The sequence below is a fragment of the Sturnira hondurensis genome, unplaced genomic scaffold (assembly GCF_014824575.4).
Source record: "Sturnira hondurensis isolate 20B ecotype Veracruz unplaced genomic scaffold, ASM1482457v3 Scaffold0008710, whole genome shotgun sequence".
In the NCBI taxonomy this organism is placed as follows: Eukaryota; Metazoa; Chordata; class Mammalia; order Chiroptera; family Phyllostomidae; genus Sturnira; species Sturnira hondurensis.
The window spans coordinates 207,661-226,000 of NW_028081341.1; positions in this window are offsets into that span (position 1 = coordinate 207,661).

Genomic DNA, 18,340 nt, shown 5'->3' on the forward strand with positions numbered 1-18,340 from the left:
TAGGTTGATGATTTCCATCATTGGGAACTGACATATATTGTGTATCTGCCTTTTGACCAAGCTATCCCACTGGAAATATATCTGAAGGAACCCAAAACATTAATGTGAAAGAACATAAGCACCCCTATGCTCACTGCAGCATTACTTACAATTGCCAAGTCACAGAAGCAGCTCAGATGTCAATCAGTAGATAAGTGGATAAAACAACCATCTGACATTTACACATTGGAGTACTACTTGGCCATAAAAAAGAAGAGATTTTTTACCTCTTGTGACACTGTGGATGGACTTGGGAAACATTTATGCTAAGTGAAATGAGACAGTCAGAGAAAGACAAATACCATATGATTTCTCTCATATGTGTAATCTAATGAACAAACTGAACTAACAAGGAAAATAGGGTTAGACTCATAGATGAAAAGCAGATGACAGCTAGTGGCAGGGAGATGAGGGGTGAAGGGATTGAGCAGAAAGGAAAATGGACTCATGGACAACTATGTGGTGATTGCTGAGGGGAGGAGTGTGTAGGGGACTAAATGGTAATAGAAAATACACTGTAACTATTAAATCAAAATAACAAATACAAAAAATGTGCCAAGACCTTATATCCTTTTACAGTCTGAATAATTCTATGCTAACATTGATATTATATATATGAAAAAACTGAAGTTATAAGAGAGTGTACCCTGGAGGCCCCAGCGTTTAATAGGTGACAATATTAGAATGTAAACTCTGTATGATTTTATCACACTCCTGATGTCACATAGTGCAGTAGTTAAAGGCACTCTTTGCAAAGGTGTCCTGCTCTTTCTGAATCCTAGGTAGACAATGAAATGGCTTAATAACTATCTACTTAATTTCTACTTAATTTCCCTCGATCTCATTTTCCTTGTGTGTGAAATGTTGGTGACAGTAGTATCTAATTTTATAACTGTTGAAATGATTTAATACATTAATATATATAATGTTCATTAATATATATAATGTTCATTTATATATATATATATTTATATATATATAATGTTTTGAAAAATATCTGATGTATAAGCCATAACAGATTTTATTATTTTACTTTCCTCTCAATCTCAAGAGAAAAAAAAGGTCATTTCCTCTTAAGGATAATCTTAAATATAGGATGCGTGACTTTGAAAGTCTGATGTCTATTTGTACTTTTTTTTTCATGTTGTCCTTTTAGAAATTTCTCTTCTAAGGATTGAACAGGGAAACACTAAGTAGGTTAATGAAAGAGAAACATGCTCATCTATCTTACTGTTAAGAGGAAAATACACCACAAAACCTCTGGAGACGGCTCNTTCATTTATATATATATATTTATATATATATATAATGTTTTGAAAAATATCTGATGTATAAGCCATAACAGATTTTATTATTTTACTTTCCTCTCAATCTCAAGAGAAAAAAAGGTCATTTCCTCTTAAGGATAATCTTAAATATAGGATGCGTGACTTTGAAAGCCTGATGTCTATTTGTACTTTTTTTTTCATGTTGTCCTTTTAGAAATTTCTCTTCTAAGGATTGAACAGGGAAACACTAAGTAGGTTAATGAAAGAGAAACATGCTCATCTATCTTACTGTTAAGAGGAAAATACACCACAAAACCTCTGGAGACGGCTCTCATGTTATGGTTTTTAAGAAATCCTCTAGATTAATTTCAGTTTTCCATACTCTACCCATTCTATTCATTCCCAGTTAAACACCTTTTTAATATTTACACCCTCTACATTTAATTTAATATCCCTAGAAAATACTGTCTCCATAACTAAGTTGTTTTAGAATCCTAGTTTTCAAATGTTGGTGTAAAATGCAAGACAAGTAGTTACAGGAATTTTTAAACTATCCTGGAACAACCTCTTCGCTCACTTGGCTTTTATATTTCAAAATAAATCCAAACCACTCCAAGCCTGAGGACCATCAGCCTTTGGCAAAACTTAGCTTCTTAGTCCTTTGTGAATGTGAATCATTTTTTAAATGGTCTGAGAAACAGTACATAAATCTTTTTGTGTATACAGGTGACCTCACGTATATTCTTTTTTACCCATTATGTATTAGACAGATAAAATATTAAAGGCACTGAACATTAAAATTTCCTAATCATTAGAACTGGAAGGAGAGAGAGGCTGCAGATTCATTCTCTGTACATGTGTTTTAAAGTTCAGGAGGAAAAGACTTGAGAAAATACTTTGCAGGCTTTGTTGAAACCAAAGCATTTGGAGCACAGTTTAATACCTTTGCCAAATCTAAATACAGCTGGGTTCTCCTGCATTTTTTAAAAATTGAGAACAGATTTCTGTGCTAATTCTGTAATGTGAAGTGAGTCCTAACATTATTTTCTTCCTAAAAGTAGGGACCACTTCTCATATTGACAACCACTTTGCAAAAGTTTTGTAACAAGTCAAATAATGTCTGACTTATACATTACAAACAACGGATTAAAAATTTTTAAGAGTAAATTCAGATTGCCATATAAATATTAGGTTTTTTTTTTTTAAAGATTCAGCATGTAGGTTTTAAATACAATTCTTTTGATAAAATTATTTGGATATAGTTTCACATTCATTGAATAGTTTTAAAGCTGCATTTATAAAGTGCCTTTATAGCAATGCACACTTTTATTAAAATAATCTATATCATATTGCATCATTGTGATTTTCCCAACTTTCTACCCTTTGAAAAATAACAATTTTTTGTTGACAGTATACTATAACTTGGAGTATTTATTAAATTTGAACAGCACNCATATAAATATTAGTTTTTTTTTTAAAGATTCAGCATGTAGGTTTTAAATACAATTCTTTTGATAAAATTATTTGGATATAGTTTCACATTCATTGAATAGTTTTTAAGCTGCATTTATAAAGTGCCTTTATAGCAATGCACACTTTTATTAAAATAATCTATATCATATTGCATCATTGTGATTTTCCCAACTTTCTACCCTTTGAAAAATAACAATTTTTTGTTGACAGTATACTATAACTTGGAGTATTTATTAAATTTGAACAGCACAGTGAAAGAGACATTTTAGGAAATTGAGTATAATTGAAATACAGACAATTACTAAGGAGACACTATAAATACCATTTCATTATGAAACAAACAAAAAAAGCCTCCATAATATTAGTTTAACATTAAAGATTCTCCTAGCAATGTACTTTGAGATGGCTCTTTTTCTATTATTGTGCAGAGCAGCTAAATAAAGTCTCTGTGTATGTATCAGTCTATTCCTGGGATCTTTATTCTCTTCCCTGAACTAATACCACATTGTCTTAATATTACTATATTTATTTTATGGGAAGTTTTAGTACCAGTTGAGCAAGCCCTCTCATATTTTATTTTATATAAGAATGATAAACGATTTATGGCCTTTTACATTTCTATTTACATTTTAGAAGCAACTGTATAGTTGAGAATTCTCTCGTGATGTTAGTTGGTAATATATTCCATCTATTGGCATACTTCAGAAATATTGCAAGCTTGGTTTCCTGCCACCACAACGAAGCAAGAATGGTAGGACAATTGGTAAAAAATTGGTATATTTATAATAATGAGTCAGTTAATTCATGACTATGATTTGTCTCTCCAATTATATAGGTCATCTTTATTCTAGGTTACCATTTATTCCATAGAATTAATGCATATCTTTTTCTTAGATTTATTCCTTATTGACTAATATCTTTCATCCTCTGGTAAGTTATACTTTATAAAAATATTTTAAGCACTTATATTTAAAAACATAATATTTTGATTTGCTGATATTGTAGAGAATGAACTTACTAATAAACTCATTAATCCCATCAATTTATAGATTATTTATATTTTTATGTAAATCATTGATCATTTATAAATATTGACAGTTGTCAACACTGACATATTGAATAACAATAGTGATAATGGCTATCTTTGTTTTGGGTTTACTATAATAAATTTAGCATTAACATTTATCTTTGTGGAAGTTTTTATTTTATTGAAATTCTTTTTTTATTGCTTTATCATTTTTTAATTTTTTTAAATTTATTTAATTATTTTTCAAGTACACTTTTCTGTCTATTACTCCCATCCCATCCCACCACCACCCCCTTGCTCCCCTATCCTTCCCATTTCCACTCTTCTTAGTTGGTGTCCATGTATCCTTTATATTTGTTCCTCTAAATCCCTCCCCTATTTCCCCTGAAATTCTCTCCCCTCTCCCCTCTGCTTAGATTGAAGGATCTACCCTTTTGTTGCTCACTTGTTAAATTGTTTATTTTTATTATGATTTGATATTCAATTTTAATAGATTTTCTCTATATTATGTAAGCTAATGATATAACTATTTTCTTTAAAATGTTGACATGGCAAATTTTAATGGCATTTTCTAATATAACCCAGCATTGTCCGCCTGGAATAGACCTAACTTGGTCATGATATGTTTGGATCTTACATTGCTCATTTGGGTTTGTGGAAGTTTTGTTTTGAATTTTTGCATCTATGTTAATAAATGAGAGTGACATATATGTTATTTTTACATTTTCCTTTTCTGGTTTTACATCAAGGTATGCTAGGCACACAAAATAAGTTGTAAAATATACACTTTTTGTCTAATTTCTAGCAAAATTTATATGATATTTGAAATGTTTATTTCTTAAATATTTGTTAGAAGTCACTACTATGGAAAAAATGTTTGGGACAATTCTTTGAGCCTTTGCTGCCCTGCATTTTAACATTTTAATTCTATATAACTATACACACACATATGTGTGTGTGTAAAGGGTTTGGGGAAAAGTAGGTTTACAGTTGCATTGTGACATTATTTTGAGTTAATAAACCTATAGTAATGATCATACCGTCCGTGTAATTTTCTACATGAACAATTGTAAGCCTATTTTTTCTACCCATTTACATAATGTTTATTGAATATTCAAATAAAATGAACACAGAAAAACATATACATCATGAATGTACAGATCAATGAATTATCACACAGTGAGCACACATATAACCATTGCTTTATGTAAAAACAAAACAAAATGGAGGAATAGGCATATGCTAGAAGCCCTCCTTGGGTTACCAGTCATTAGCTCTGCATCCACCCCCAATCACAACATAACCACTGATCCTCACAACTCACAAGACCACAACTCACAACACCAAAAGTTAATTTTGCCTGTTTTTCAAGTAGTGTGTGTGTGCTTGGGTACCTGGCTTATACTATTCAATATTATGTTTGTGTGATGCATCAATGTTCCTGTGAGTAGCTGTAGTCTGTTCATTTTCATAGCTGTTAGGTACTGCACTGTATGTACATTGTTTTGCTCATGCATATTTTAGCTTACGTCTGCTAAAAATAATGTTGAGATAAGCATTCTTTAGGAGCCTCTTGCGTCACAATACACATTGTTTTGTGGGTATTTACCTAGGAGTAAGAGTGAAAATGCTGTTCATAGCGATTTTTGTTAGATAATGCCCAACTATTTGTGGGTGAAATTTTCCGTTGATCCACTTCCTGGCCAATTTTGGTGGCTTGGTGGGTGAAGCATTTCTCTGTGTTTTAATTAGAATTTTTCCATTATTAGTGAAGTTGTGCATCTTTTAGTATGGATACTAGCTTTTTGCAGATCATGTGAAATGCCTATTCAAGAGCGCTTACCTTTTACAAACTTAGTTTGCCTGAGGTTTATTTGTGAATTTGTAGTTGTTCATTACATATTCCAGATATGAGCCTTTGTTAGTTATATGAGTTTATAATTCATATAAATTCCTCTCGTGGACTTGGATGACTTGACTTTTCACATTCTTAAGGATGCCTTGTGGCAACTGTGACTTCTTAATTTTAATGTAATCAAGTTAATCATTCTCTAATTAATGTTATGTGCTTTTTTGCAATGTCTAAGACTTTTCTTACTGTAAAGTCTTGTTTATATACTTCTTTATTATTTTTTTAGAAACTTTAAATTTCCATATGTAATTAGTCTGGAATTTACTGTTACATATGGGATGAAATAGGAGTATTTTAAATCTATAAATTTTTATAAACTATAAAAACCATTTATAGTTTTACAAACTATAAATAACCTTTACTGTCATCTTTTAGAGTGTTTAAATAGATTTATCCATATTTTCATTTTCTTATGCATCCTTTCTTCTTATCTCTTTGAGATTTCATTTAGATTATTTTTCTTATAACTGAAGTATATTATTCAGAATTTCATTGGGTATAGGTGTGTTAATTGTCAAGTCTCTTAAACTTTTATTTGAAATAGCCGTTTTCACCTTTATTTTTAAAATATTTTTTCTTAGATATAAAAGCTCAGTTGAAACTTCTTTCCTCTCAATGCATTGGAGAAACTACTCTGTTTTTTGGCTTCCAGTTAAGAAGTCAGCCATTAATCCTTGGAAAGTAAAGACTCTCTTTTCTCTCTCTGATGTCTTGTTTATCTGTGGTTTTCTGAGTTCCACTATGATGTGTCTGCTTTTTTTATCCTGCTGAAGTTTTATTACATTTTCAAATGTGAACCGATATCTTTTTCAATTCTTAAAATTGTCAATACTTTTAAATATTGATTACTACCCATTCTCTTTCTCTTCTTTTTGGGACTCCAATTAACTATATATTAGCTTTTCTTACTGTATCCCTAAGAATTTTAATTTCTCCCATTATTTAATCTTTTTGTCTCTCTGTGTTTCGCTCTAAATGGTTCCTTATCTATTTGAGTTCACTGTTTCTTAATTGGGATTAATTTGCTTTTTGGTTCATTTAATGCTTTTTTTTAGCTAATACACTTTTTAGTTATACACATTCTGTTTGGGTTTCTCAAATGTGTTATAGTTCTAATTTTCTCAAATGTGAAAATACTCAATTACATTTTTGTAGCTTGGCTTTTATCTTCTTGAAATTTCTAAGCATGGCTATTTTTTAATTAGAGTTTGTTGATTGCAATATGTAAAAGAGGATTTTATGGACTTTATGTTAAGTTATTGTTCCTAGTAAAATACTGAGTTTTTCTTTGTTGCTGTTGTTGTTTCTCTTGCTCTATGGTCAACATAAAGATAGAGGGTTTTTTAGAAGGAAATTCGCTTGAGATTGTGAATTACATTATTGAAGAGACTGTTTAGCAATTTTAAACCTATGTAAGACATTAGAAATGGGAAAATGTGTTTGGTCACAAGGTACGTGCAGTGGTGATTAGCTGAAAGCAATATTCTAAATTACAAAATACTAAATTTCTAAACACTAACTCACTAATCATCAGATATATAGGATGGGGGGAAAGTAAATTTACAGTTATTTATATAAAACATAGTACAATAATTAGTAAATAATAATAGAAGCATAAACTGTGTTTTGTGTATTTATAACTGTAAACTCACTCTTGCCCCATCCTGTATTAAGCTTTTTAAATTGTCAGCAGTTTAAAATTATAAACAAAAGTAGTAGCTATATAATATGTTCTTAATTAACTAGAAAGTTCAATTAAGCACATCATCAAATTATTGGTAATAAACTTTACTATATGTCTCAATTATACTTCTTTGCTCTGTCTTTTTTTGCCAAAAGTATAAATCATCTAATTCCTTGAAAGGAAAATTTTATTTATTTTTCTCTTAGGATAGTACTGTTCTTTTTATGTCTATTTTTTTAAAACACCATACTTTTAAAAGTGGCCTTACAGGAGCCAAGTTCATGGAATAAAAACTGGTCCTTGAACCTATTCAATATTGTAACATCAAATCTTTGAAGTCACATTTTATATGAAATTTGTATTCTATGCAGCAAAAGGCCACACTATTTAGTACTCTGCCTGTGAAACACTGAGTATCTACTCAGTAGATATCTTCATTTAACACATGCGTTCTTTGGGGTAATAGTAAATTTTATAGTATTTAATATGAAATAAGACATATCCAAATACTTGTACTTTTATATATCAAAGTTGCAGTCACTTTTTCTCCATCTCTATACCTTTAAAGGCAAAAAGGAATACAATTAAATAGAAAGATGGGCAAATTATGCATTGATATTCTGGGGAGATTTTTCCTGAAATTTCTGTTCAGTGAGTGACATAAATGTAGCACACGAGATCAGTTTAACATCTAAGGTTAATTCTTTACCATCATTACTTTCTATGAATTGCTTATCATTTTCTGACTTTCTTAATGGTCATTGTACAATTCTGTAGGTAATAAGGTTGCATCTGTAATTTACCCATTCAAGAAGCTCCTAGGAGAATATTTTCTGTCTAGTTCATTTGGCAGGGCACCATTTTAAATTTGACTTTCAAGTACTCTAACCAAATCTTTGAGAACTGTAACTCGAGGTAAAACCTGCTAGCAGTAAGCCCTTCACATAGCCCAAGGGTTGGTTTGGTTTTGATTAGTTTTACTAGACTTCATTTGGTTTCAATTAAACCTTGAGACAGACCAGTGACATTAATGAAAAATGTGCCTTTCTCAAGTTAGAAAATAATTCTTTTGTGTAGAAAAATGTAATATTCTTTTCACTGGAACAAATATCTACTCAAAAACAATTCTAGAAGATATAATCATCAAGATGTATAGGGAGAAATATTTGTATATTGAACTGTATTGCATTGTATTTTAAACATTGGTTCTCCATACACTTAGATCACAAAATGACAATCACTCCATAGGCTTCTAAAGCAGTAGCAAGACATATTTAATTATATAATTACAAAAACCTTTTATATTTAACTGCCTATGTGGAAAGCAACTTAATTTTAAAATAAGTGATTATTTCATTGAATTAGGGAATGTTTCAATTCATGTGTTTTCTAAAAGGCTTTATGGCAATATTATATAGTCATAGATTATGTCCAAATGAGACTTAATATGTAAGTCCTCATTACCTAGAAAATAATCTGCCAGTGTTATATCTCCTGATATCAGTTAAAAATAATACAAACTATTCATCTGAGGACTGAGAAGGACTGGCGCTTTAAGCCACCCCCCCCAGGTTATCATTACAGTGTGTGCCTCCCCCAAAAAGAAATACAGTGTTCTTTCAGTAGAGAAAAACTTCAAGTATAAGTCCCTTTATGTTTTCCAAATATTTATTTCATCTTAGACAAAGACCTTTGGCCTCCTAAAATTATATTTTAAAAGATTGTATGTTGAGCAAAAAAGACAAAGACAAAACAAACTCAAGAGTTCTTTTAGTGATAGAAAATGCAATTTTTAAAAAATCTTGATCTCTTGCTTCAGATAATATTGATTTTTCTCCAGAGGCATCACTAAATATGTCACCTGTTTCAGATTATGACAAAACTATTGCAGTTATAAATGTTGGGCATGTACAAAAATTAAATATAAATTAAGGTCAGTATAAAACTGTTCTTTTATACTTTCAGCATCAAACAAAGAAATTATTAAATATATGGATACCAGTTGTAAACAATATGCCTGCATAATTTAAATTGGCAAAGAAGTGTGTTTAAAAAATATAGGCAAACTTAACATCTAGTCCCCTGAAGCCAAGACCAAATCAAGATCAACTCTTGAATAAGTGTCTTCCAATTCTATAATTCTAACACAACACATATTTCATATTTACAATTTTTTTAAAAAGTTGAACTCTTGAAGTGTTGCATTCCAACATTTAAATATAAACAGTCTTCTCAAATATTTTTGTTCAGTTATTAATACTTTGTGTGTTGACATGAGTTAAAATTCATGACATCTGGCATGCATGTGAATAAAGTCCTCACATATTTCATTATATTTAAATAAATAAAATGGGGAGGAAAAAGCACTGACTTCATATTTATACTGCCCAGATTTGGGGTGAGGTCCTGCCATGAATTTACACTGTGTCTTTGGGCTTCTCCTTTCTGGGTTTTACTTTCCTCAAATGGAAGGAAAAAAAAAACACTAGAAACTCTTAATGGTTCTTTCTTCCTTGAATATTCTATTAATGTAGTTATTTTAGCTAGCCTAGAATTATACATGATATGTCAATCCTGTAATTGTTTGACCTTGTGACTTTTAAAGTTATCTTGGAGGTAGTAAAGCTAATTATACTGGAAATGATGTTTATTTAGTATTTTACTACTACTTCTAAATAAATAGATATCATTTTCCCTGTAGACCAACAATTACTTATTAGGCCATTAAAGTATATTGAAAACCTCTTGTTTTATTTTCCAGATACTGGTCAAGACCTCAGTGTCCTAGGGATAAGAAATTTAAAGATGAGTAACCATGGACTTCAGCATTGAAATCCATCCTGTTAGATAGAAAAGCAAGTAAAAAAAAATAAACAAATGCAGTGTAGTTCAAAGTTACTCAAAATTGTATTATTGGCAAATCCTAATTTCACTGACATGGAATTAAACTCAGATTAATAAAAGTGGTGGTATTTCTTTCAATGCATAAAAAATGGGAAAAATTTCTTCAGAAAATTACTCTGTGTTATTGACTTCAGCATGCTCACCAGAGGAGAGATTGATGTAACATTTTTTCACACATTGAGAAACATAAAGTTTAAGATGAAAAGCTCATGTATTGAATTTCCTGGTCTTGAAGGAAAAGAAAGGAGTTACCAACATTTTTACTAGAATGTCAGAGGTGCGTTTTATAAACTTACTCTCATGCTGCCTTCAAGAGCAGCAATGATCATCGAGATAAAGAAAATTCATGAGGGTCTATGGGACATGGAAGGTGTTGGCACTCAACACAGGTGATACCACTCACTTTCCTGAGTGGATTAATGGAAGGCCACAGAACCTGGATTTTCTAAAAGCAGAAAGATCATCCCCAAATACTGGTATATGAAATGGACAGCAACTGCATACTCTCTTTCTGTCTACATTTATTCTTGGTTGTAGTTATATAAAAGGCTTTAGTCTTTAAAAAAGAAGAATTAAAGGTTTGTCCAAGTCATGGGATCAACCCAGGATTTCAGTTCAACCCAGATTTTGGATAACCACATTTTCTTAAAATGTGCAGTAGACTGAATTGTTTCCCTCGCTTCTGAAACCAATAGCTGAATATAAGCCAAAGCACAGACAGCCAACAAAACACAATGGGATTCATTCCTTCATCCCAGCTTTAAATAAAGAATCTTAAAAATCAAAAACACTTACCTTTTTCATAAACCTTTGTCTCATACCTCCGAGGAATCTCCACACTTTATAGCTCAACATATTGGTCTATCTTATTCACCTGAGGAGAGTCTCAGCTCTAAGGACTCTCACGTGGAAAAGATGGATATCAAATCGGAACATTCTGTGTTTCTTTGACAGAATCTTTTCAAACAGGAGCCACAGTGCAACAACTTTTGGAAGAGCACATTGGGAGTAATGTGAACTGGTAGAATATAGGCTATTTTTTTTGTTAACCTCATGAGAAGTAATTGTCACTTTACCAGTTTGGAGATATTAGCCTAGCAACTCCACATATATCTGCAGGAAACATTGAACTCAGAGCTAAAAGGCCTGAGTTCACCTTTTAGTGAATCTGGTGTGTGCTCCTTGTATTATTTTGTTTGTACCCATTCACCTCTTCTGGAAGTCATCATTAGTGCTCACCAACATTTTCTAGCATCTCTTGTGGTGAGATTGGAACCATATGACAAAAATTGGACATTAATCTGGGGAATGTTGTTCACTTTCAGTCTGTGGGAGTTAAGTGAACCAGACTATGATTTCGATAATCTCTGTCATCTGCAAAGCAGTGAGCAAATGACTTCAAATGACAAAGTTGCAAGGTGGAAGCAAGGAGATATCTGAGTTGTGTAAAACAGAAGAAATCCACTTGCTCGTTGTCACATGAGCAAGAGGTACATTTTGTTGTGTTAAGTCACTCAGAAATGGGGCTGTTTTTTGTTTGTGGGTTGTTTTTTTTTTTTGCCATAGGATGGCCTGTCTTCTGCTTATTAGTATTTTGCGGGGAGTTATTGTGAACTGGCCTGGAAACTTCTAGATTCTGTCCCAGTTTGAATTCCTGGGACTCTCTCGGGGTGCATGACTTTATTTTACAAGAGAAGGTACTGAAAGATTTGAGGAAAATTGACTAAGGTCAGAAATAAGTGTGGGGCTGTATTGTAAAAGGCACTTTGCTGAAACCTTGTAGACTCATATTTCCTAAGCAAATTTCCCTATAACCCAGGAGATTAACTATGGGACCATTCAAATTGGCCATTAATAAAATGCCAAATTAACATAGTTCCTGTATAGTAGATGTTGTTCATTTAGACATGATGTAATTCTGTGATGCAATGAACAATACAGCACTCAAGAACCTGACTTTCATCTTTGGCAGCCAGAGCAGATCAGACTATAGTCACAATGATCAAATATCCAAATACAAAATATAATGCACATGTACAAATATTAATTAGAATTAAATTAGTAAATGTTTATAAAGTATTTAGAGCAGAGCCTGACAAAGAATCAACAGTGCTGTATGTATTTAAGTAAATTATATAAATAAATATGACGACAATGGCCCATAGATTCTGAGAGTTAGGATCTAGGCTGTCTTCCTATCTAATTTTCCACTTGTACAGCTCCAGATGTGTGTTATCCAGTTCCCATTTGACCATTTTTCATGCTAGAAAATACGGTTATGTACCATGTGGTAATTTATTTTTACTTGAAACTCATTATTACACCAATGAAAAATGAGAAAACACCTTTAGAGAGGTTAAGAAGTTTACCCAAATTTATGTAGCAAGTGAGGCTCACCATCTCCATCTGCATAGTAAGTTCATAGTCTTCCAATATCATTGTCCCTATTATTAGTAGTAGGAATATTAGTACCATGTGATCAGAATGTGATAGCCCACAATTCCACTTAGTTTTTCACGGAGTGGGAATCATCTGAGCCAGGACTGTGGACTAATTCCATTCCTGCTAATCTATGTGCTTCATTCAACTACTAATTCAACTATTTAATAATCTGTGCTACAATTTTGTCATATGATCACATGTCTTTTAACACCTTAAACTTTTTTCTCCCCTAGTAGCTAGTGTATTTGCCTCTGTAATCATCTTAAAGGCAAGGCAAGGCAAGGCACATAAAGAATGTTTGCTGGGCCCTGGCTGGCATAGCTCAGTGGATTGAGAGTGGGCTGCGAACCAAAGGGTCACAGGTTCGATTCCCAGTCAGGGCACATGCCTGGGTTGTGGGCCAGGTCCCCAGTGGGGGCCATTTGAGAGGCAACCAAACAATGATGTTTTTCTCTCTCTTTTTCTCCCTCCCTTTCCCTCTCTAAAAACAAATAAACAAAATATTTTTTAAAAAGAACCTTTGCTGGTTGTATAAATACTAAATGAAGACAAGTAAAACTGATCTTGTTTGTAGAATAGTAATTTTACTTTAGTAGATACTAAAACAGATCAAAGCTTCTATCACTGCTACAACTCGCCTCTAGAACATTTTGGTTTTCATATTAGGAATGCACCTTATAAATTTAATCACTATGTAGTCTATAATTTACTCACACAATTATATCATTTGTGTTCTCTTTTACGGTTTACTAAAAATCATCATTCTGCCTCTCTCTGTTTCAACATTGAATCTTCACTTCAATTTTTCCACTTCTGTAAAATTTCCCTACTATAAAATATATTTTTGTTTTTTATGCTGATTAAAGATGTACCTTGTGCCCTGGCTGGTGTAGCTCAGTGGATTGAGCGTGGACCTGCGAACCACACGATTGCGGTTCTATTCCCAGTCAGGGCATATGCCTGGGTTGCAGGCCAGTTCTGGCAGGGGACACACCAGAGGCAACCCTACATTGATATTTCTCTCCCTCTCTCCTTCCCTTCCCCTCTAAAGATAAATAAATAAAAGATATTTAAAAATAGATGTACATTGCCACCATTGTATTCCAGATACAATTCCATCTATAGTTACAGAGATACGCATTTGTCTTATGTTAAAAATTAAAGACACAGTTTTTAAAAAATAACCGTTTTCCAGGCATTGCTATATTTAGCAACCAAGGCCATATCACTTTTGCCTATTATTTTAAAGTAAACCATTTCATTTGATTCTTGGGATTGAATAATCTTTTCTCATAGGTATATTTTTCCAACTATGACCTGATTCAAATTTACCCAAACCTTTATTTCCATAGGGATCCTTTGTTTGGATAATTATGTGAAATAGCAGAAGGTGTGTTGGCTTCAGGTTTGCAATCTAGCTTTATTACTTGCTACGCAAGTAATACTAAATAACGTATTTAATTTTCCTGAACCTCACTTTTGTTTTGTGTAAAAAAAGAATAGTAGGTAATATAGGATAAGGATCAAGAGCACAGAATCTAAATCTGTACTACCTAATTTAAAGGTAGGCTCTGCTATATACTGACTGTGTTACCTTTGGCAAATCACTTAACTTGTCGTAGCTTAGTTTCCACAGTGGAAAGATGAGGAAATAATAGTTTCTACCTCATATGGTGATTGTGAGGAATACACATATAAACATGCTTTATTTTTCAAATTATGACGAAGATTAAAAATAAAACTTGAGGTATTTGCATGCTGCTAGTGCTGTTGATGGTGATTACTGCTGATGTGAATGTCGTGCGGCTTTGATGGGGGTCTGCGTACTTCTTCTGTGGGACATCCACTCAGCCCTGCCATTTTATAGCAAATGTAACTAAAGGTAACATGTAAATAAATGGGCATAGTTTTGTTTCAATAAACCTTTATTTCCTAAAACTGGGCTTCAGGCTGGCTTGGGACTACAAATCAGAGTTTACTGAACTATGAGTCATAGTTTACATAGTTTAACTGACTGTTCATAGGCCATTCGGATACCATCAGGTAACTCGATGCCCTTTCTTCCCAAGCTAAACATACTCGATCTCTATTGCTCTATTCTGGGGCTTTGTTTCCCTTCCACGGTCTAAAATATTTCTAATTTTAACTGTGTGACAAACAAGCTTTCCTATCGTGTGCCAAAGAAGAACTCAATTGCACAGTGTTCATTTGGGCTTATTAAATGGTATTGAGAATTACTTTATAGAATCAAACCTGCTCATAATAAGAAGAGCTTCCTATTTTCTTATCATAATCTCTATTGAGTTTGTCATTTTATAGTTATGCTTTTTGAAAAGTATTTGAGTTCTAGTTTTTTAGTCCAGGACCTTGGGGTCCTTCTTTATAACAAACTGTCCTATGCATAGTTTGTGTTCAATGGACAATGGTCAGTGTTCTGGGTCTTGATTTATTTTTCTTATCGAAATCTTCATATTGACATAACTTATTGCTGCCCAAATACTGGCTTTGACCTACATGTAGATCATACTTTCTCAGTATAAATCTCCAGCCCCCTTCAAACTATGGAACATGGAATTTCAATTGTAAAAATGAGGGGAAAAATTGCACTCCAAATAAAAAACATCTCAAGTTGGACATATATTTTTGTGTTGGGCATGTTAATGTGCCTCCAAATATTGGACATATATTTGATCAAGATGCTCATTTGCTGTGCCTTAAAATCTGTAACTGCTTTTATATCAGGGTTCCCACATGGGAGATCTGTGGCTCATTTATCAGGCGATTTTAGCACAAGCACTCCTCCCTACACACCCCACCCAGAAAAAACTTGGCAAACTTTTAGAATTGCACTGTTCTATAAGTTGCTTCGAACAACAAAAAAACACCCCAAAACCCAAAGATACTTCCAACCAGATCACTTTCCTTCGCTATCCCTTATCCTGATTGGAACTACATAATATATGATGACTTCAACCACATCTTCGGTCTTCCTTACCATATTTCCCCCACAGGCCTCGCCCCTAAATATATCACTTGAACTGCTAATTTTGACTGGGAGTTGGCTTCTAGGTACTCTGTCAGATGGCAAAACTAAATGAGAAATATGATTTTGCTATCACCTGTTTGGAATAAGCAAATATTTCTTAAAGGGGTGAATAGAGAGCACTGTTCAAGAATCCAGAAAAACATAAGCTTGGAAAAATTACCTTGTGTTTGAAGAAGCAAGGTAGAATAAGAAGCATATTGTGAAGGAAAAGTGAAGGTTTTCATGAGACTTTGCCTCTAAGAAGATGCATGCTAGAAATTGCAGGACTAGCCCTTTTTAAGCACTTGGGGGAATTAAATGATCTCCCTCTTCCTCCGTCATGAGGGCTGATCAAGACCCAGTTGGTTAGAAAGGATTTATTAACATTGGTGGAAATTCTGTTATTCACTAGATACTGTGAACACTGTGCATTTGAATAAAAATATCCTAATGACATCATCTCTCTGTTCATCCATCATGTCCGTTTAACGTGAGGAAGAGCAGCCTTGTGCTGCATCTCCCAAATCTCTGTGGCATTTTTCCTTAGCAAAATGTATTTATTTCATAGGTCTTCTAGCTAGGGAAATTATGTTTATTGTCAACTAATAGCTTTATATTTTGGGGGGATCTTTTATAATGCACCTAAATAACTTAGTAAAAATAGCTACCTGTAGAAGAATTTATGCTTAAATAAGTGAAACTATGACATACAAATTATACATCTATTATGGTTTCCATGATGTTAATATGTATATTTGTGTGTACACAAAGTGGAAACGAGGTTAATAATAATAATAATTGATATTTATGCCATGCTGTTGGGACTGATTTTCTTATTTCCCAATTTTTGAAGTTTTCTCTTATAACGAGTGCTATAATTTGAATGTTAAACATTAAAATTTAATCAAAATGACAATATTGGGTGATAATACATAACAATTTTGCATAGTAATACACATACATAAAAGTTTAACATTATTTTGAAGTTATCATTTAAAAAATTTAGCCAAGAAAATATTTTGCCTTTGTCGATTTGTAATTAATGATAAGGTAATTTGGAAATATTAGATATGTATTTTTTTACTTCCCAATTAAGTAATACATTGTTTCCTTTTTTAGAAGGCTCTAGGGTTTCAGTAATTTTAATTATTCTTTAACAAATTTTATTGAGAAATTTAAATTTTAAATATGCTCCATTCTCCTCTAATCATTTTTCATTCTCACATTCACCTTTGGGACAAAGTCCCCAAACTGGATTTCATTCTAACAAAGGTTAATAGATTTGAGTTATACAGGGGTGATAAAAATATATTAAATTACCAGCTATCATTACCTAAAGGATAAATCGTAAGTAAGGATACAAAATAATAAAAGACAAGTTATACAAATAAATAATATAATAATTAATGAGTGGATAATAATGCAAGAATAAATTCTGTGTTTCTCATACTCATGGCTGTAAACCTACTTTTGCTTACCTCTGTAAATTGAATCTACAGTTTCTCTTGGCTAATGTTTTAGTATAAAAATAACCAAAAGACATATTTCATGGTGTTTCACACTTCATAAAACACTTTCATTACATTATCCCATTTTATCCTCCCAAGATTGTTGGAATACATGGTAGAGTTATTTCCATTTTACCAGATGAGTAAACACAATTAATGTGCAATAGAACCAGGATTCAATCTTGATCTGGCTCCAGGTAAATCAAAATCAATGGCAATCAAAATGTAAATGAAAATTAATATAGGAATGTATAGTAGGAAGAAACACACTGGGGAGGCTAAAATTTAACTTAGAGCTATAATCATTAACTTGTACAAATTTGAAGCCCTTGTTCTATAGTGGTTTTTCATTTTTTTATATTGCACTTTTAAAAGTGTAAAGAATATTACATTAGGGAAAGTATAAAAAAGGAAACTTTAGCCATAATTCTGCAAGTCCAAAACAAATATGGTCAGTTTTATGAATTTAATTATTGTCTTTTTCCTTTAAGCAGTGATGAAAGACATAATGTAGTGTCTAAACCTCATCCATTTGAGAGGAGTGGGGGTGAAATGAGGTGCCTAGATCCAAAGGCGCAAAGGATCAATGAATGCCTGTGTTCTCTGGGCAAGATTGTTTCGGGGAGCGGGTCTTCCTTCTCTTCCTCTTCTCCTCCACCATCTAGACCTCAAACCTAAAATAACCTGCATAACCGCTCCCAACTCTGTTACAGATTGCAGAGAAAACACAGCAGTTCCTGTATAACGATGCCTTGGAGAAGAGTAAATCTTTGCTTTAAACATTTCATGGATTTGTGAACTAGGAAATTAGGGACAGACAGTCACCTAAAGCTAAAGAAATCCAGTTGTTGGAAATTTTATATTTGAGTAGTTGTAGACCAAATGGGTATATTTATAGTAAACATTCAGTTTTGCTCATTGCTTTTTAAAATTTACATTGTATCATTTATAAGTTATGGAAATTGCCTCCATCAAGCAATCCCATAAAGATGCAATTGTCTGTTAGGTTATCTTTTTAAAACCATCACCTGTTTTTTTTAAGCCATCTAACTTTTAAA